We start from the raw sequence: 4,428 nt of genomic DNA on the forward strand, positions 1-4,428 counted from the left end.
TATCACTGCTAGGCCAGCATTTATTGCCATTGCTAATTGCTCTTGAGAAGGTGGTAGTGAGCTGTCTTCTTGAATTACTGCAGTCCATGTTGTGTACGTGCGCCTACAGTGCTGTTGGGGGAGGGGGATGTTGCAGGATTTTGACCCAGCGACAATGAAGGAATGGTTAAAAACGTCCAAGTCAGGATGGTGAGTGACTTGGAGGGGAACCTCCAGATGGTGGTGTTCTCATGAACCTGCTTTCTTTGTCCTTCTCAAAGGTAGCAATTGTGGGTTTGGTGGGTGCTGTATAACTAACACCTCACATACGAACACTTCAGTGGACATGTGCACATGTAGAAATGATGGCTCTAGATGAGGAGCACAGCACTCGCGTGCAGGAGGAAGTGTCTCAGGCAGAGCCTTAGTACTGATGGCTATGGAGTGCATGATATACTGAGCAGCCTGGAAAGAACATTTACCTGTGTGGGGGGGGTGGTGGCTGGAGGTGAGCTGAACCCCCATAGCAGACTTCCTCAAGCCAATAGGATTTTGTGGGATTTTTGGCCGTTAACTGTTCCAATGACTTACAGGCACTGTCAGTCAGACTCACAATAACTGTTTATTAAGAACAAGTTAAGAGACAAACATGTAATGGCGATAGCAGAACACCAATCTGCTAATTTAGTTATTCCCCAACCACTGTGCCACCATCCACCCACACATACAAGACAGATGCACAGTGGGGTAGGGAAGGATCAAAATAATGGCAATTAAAAAGGTGTGAAAGATTAGTATCTTCGCTACTGAGGTTGTGGTCTTTGCAGTCGGCGAACGTTTTGGGATGCAAAGTGTTGAAATCCACCAGCGGATCGGATCTTCTAGCTGGTGCCTTCAATTAGAACCTGCAGGCTGCAGAATTTCTTCTAGGGAGTCACTTTCACTTGACAGACCTCCACCAGATTGGCTCTCAGTCCCACTGAGGCAGTCTTAGAATTCTTAGGTTTTCTGGCTATAGGGTATTGAGAAAGGAAAAGACTATTTCTTCCAGACCGTTCAAGGTCTCAGCAGAGAACTATCAGCATTGTGTTTTCCTCAGCCTTTCAAACAGAGGCTAGGCTTTTACAGACCTGACTACAGAGACTGCTTGCAGTCATTTAATCAAAAGTTAAATACCAGCCTTAGCTGATAGAGTCCAAACCTGATCTCTGTCCTGGGGCGTGATTCTCTGACCCCCCCCCCCCCCCCCCCCCCCCGCCGGGTTGGAGAATCGCCCGGGGCCGGCGTCAATCCCGCCCCCGCCGTGTCCCGAAATCTCCGCCACCAGAGATTCGATGGGGGTGGGAATCGCGCCGCGCTGGTCGGAGGGTCCCCCGTGGCGATTCTCCGGCCCGCGATGGGCCGAAGTCCCGCCGCTGTCAAGCCTCTCCTGCCAGCTGAAATCAAAATACCTACCTGACCGGCGGGATTGGCGGCGCGGGCGGGCGCCGGGGTCCTGGGGGGGGCACGGGCGATCTGACCCTGGGAGGTGCCCCTAGAGTGGCCTGGCTTGCGATCAGGGCCCACCGATCGCCCGGCGGGCCTGTGCCATGGGGCACTCTTTTTCTTCCGCTTTCACCATGGTCTTCACCATGGTGGATGCGGAAGAGATCCCCTCCCCTGCGCATGCGTCGGGGTGACGTCAGCAGCCACTGATGCTCTGACACATGCATGGACTTATGCCGGCCGGCGAAGTCCTTTTGGCCCTGGCTGGCGTGGCGCCAAAGGCCGTTCACGCCAGCAGGCGGAGCGGGAACCACTCCGGCACGGGCCTAGCCCCTCAGTGTGAGGGCTTGGCACCTAAAGGTGTGGAGAATTCCGACGCCGGAATAGTTCACGCCACTCCAACACGCCGGGACCCCCCGCCCTGCCGGGTAGGGGGGAATCCCGGCCCTGGCTTTTCCAGAAATGAAGTGAAATGGAGTCTTCCTTCTTTGCCAGAATGTTCTGGAACTTCTTCAACCAATCTGAATCGAAAACCAGAAAGCCCTAGGATTCCAGGGAAGCCAAGTCCATAAAAATGTGACATCTCTGTACTGTGCCACATCACACAGCACTGAGGGGGAGTCCTCGGGCCACTTCAAATAGCACCTTTTACCAGGGGTAATTTCAGCGTAAAACCCGAGTCTGCAGAATTGGGGAATCCAGTATGAAAGAACATAAAGGGGATTACAAAGGAAAGGCAAGGTTTAAGCAGCAAAAGCAATGTTTAGACCTTGCTTATACTTGACTGTTATCAGCAGAGTTTGGCGATGAACGGAGGGTGGTGTCAGCTCTTCAATGATAAGGACACAGATCATAAAATTGCAGTGCAGAAGGAGACCATTTGGCCCATCAAGTCTGCACCAGCACTTGGAAAGAGCACCCCACATACGCCCATACTTCCAACCTATCCCCGTAACCCCACCTAACATTTTTGGACAATAAGGGCAATTTAGCAAAGCCATTCCATCTAACCTGCACATCTTGTACTGTGGGAGGAAACCGGAGTACCCAGAGGAAACCCATGCAGACACAGGGAAAACATGCAGACGCCGCACAGATAGTGACCCAAGCCGGGAACCGTACCTGGGACCCTGGAGCTGTGAAGCAACTGTGGTACCCATTGTGCTACCGTGCAGCCCATAAAAAAGGACGCAGTCCCCCACTATCACAAATTTTGCAGTCGAGTATCTCGCTTTTGGGGAAGTGCAATGGGCTGGCGTCGTCATGGGCGAACCATCTTCTTGAACATGGTTTCACCTCTGCCAGGTAAGATGTCTGTGACCATCTTGCTGCAGAGTCCCAGTCTCCTTTTCTGACATGGACAGATAGTTTCACTTGTTCTGCTATATCCTGCGCCCTGTGAAGTCTCTTCTCTGCCAATCTGACCCTACGGCTGTGCGTTCCTGATACCCGATGCGATGATACAATCGGCTCTGTGTGTGATGGTACCCATTTTATTTCCAGGGGCACGCTTTCCTGTGGCCCAGGTGATATCCTAAGCCTGGCTCAACACTCCGATGTCCAGGCAATGTCAATTGTGTTTCCCGCCCCTGAGGTGAGAGCATTCTCAACTCCTGCCTCACCATGTTCCCTACGTGAGGCCCTGCAGCTATTCAGTACCTGGAGTAAAACGTCTCAAGCAGTCCAGAAATTAAAATAAATTTTCAAAGACTTTCCTTGCCTGATGACTCACTTGTTTCTGATCACACCGCCACTCACTGTGCATGGTTGCTGAGGGCTCTCAACTGTCTCTCAGAAAATTATGTATTGTCTAACTTGGGCTTCTTATTGGGTTGACAGAAAAAGAATCTGGTGCCCTCTAAGAATAAGCAAATACGAGGAGGTCATCCACAAAATATAAAGGGCACTTGTTGTCAAGAGTGTATCAATGAGCTTTCTTCTGTAGGATAATCCCACAATGCAACAAGCTCTACCATTTGAAATCTTCAATATATGACCTTGGATTATTTCCACTTAACATTTTTTCATTATCAACATTGCCATTTCAGTAGGTCATGCCTGATTCAGCTAGACTGTTGGCAGAATTGAAATATTTAACTGTGATGATTAAAGCAGAGAAGTAGTTTCAACAAGCGGAACTGATGCCATGGGCATGGGCCTTCTTTGTGCTAATGGCTGATGCACGATCAATAACTGGAGATTGGAGTACAATTGAAGGCTTTATTGGACTAGATGTTTCCCCCAGTAGCGCAGGTACAGAATGCAGCAACTAGGGAGACACAGACTCTTATACTCTGCCTTACTGGGTGGAACCAGCAGACAGGCTTCACCAATGATCTTACTGCCTCAGGTACCTCCCACACCAATGATCTTACAGCATCAAACTAGGTACCGTAATACATCCAAAACCGACTACCACAATGGCCATGCCAGAAATAGAGGCTGGACAATCAGCTGTGCTGCTTGGCTACCATTTATGTACCATTTTTTCTCAATTCAGTGCAGGAAATCCTGCCTGAGGCATCCTTTCCCATATTTGAAACTGGAGTTAGTCCCTTTACATATGCAAAATTGGGGTCAACGCTTGCCTCAGGACCACACTCCAACATTAGTTATGCCCTAAGTCGGTGTGCCCTAGTGATTCCTAGCCTGATCCTCAATCCTCAAGTCCAACCATCCTGACCGCAATGTTTCTAAATGTCAAGCTATGATTGACAACTCCCAGACCACATCAAAGAGAGTTCAGTGCTTTCTGTTAGTTTCTAACCTCTTCAAAACCATTCAAGCGAGAACAGCTGGGCGTGTGTGTGGAAGCCTAGTAAAATTAATATCACAAAGAAATAAATGGATGGCTGGCAGACCAAAGGTCTGAGGTGGTTGAAACCCAGCTGACTGGTTTTCTCTTTCCAGAAATTGACAAGTGCTGTTTCCTGTACCTGAGCCAGCCGGTGTATTGCACAGTTA

General features: G+C 49.8%; 1 pseudogene; it reads right to left on the reverse strand.

Moving 5' to 3' along the window:
* Window positions 1-2,646: 2,646 nt before the first annotated feature.
* Window positions 2,647-2,777, reverse strand: LOC119962530 (annotated as a pseudogene).
* Window positions 2,778-4,428: the final 1,651 nt, after the last annotated feature.

The sequence above is a fragment of the Scyliorhinus canicula genome, chromosome 2 (genome assembly GCF_902713615.1).
Source record: "Scyliorhinus canicula chromosome 2, sScyCan1.1, whole genome shotgun sequence".
NCBI classification, from domain to species: Eukaryota; Metazoa; Chordata; class Chondrichthyes; order Carcharhiniformes; family Scyliorhinidae; genus Scyliorhinus; species Scyliorhinus canicula.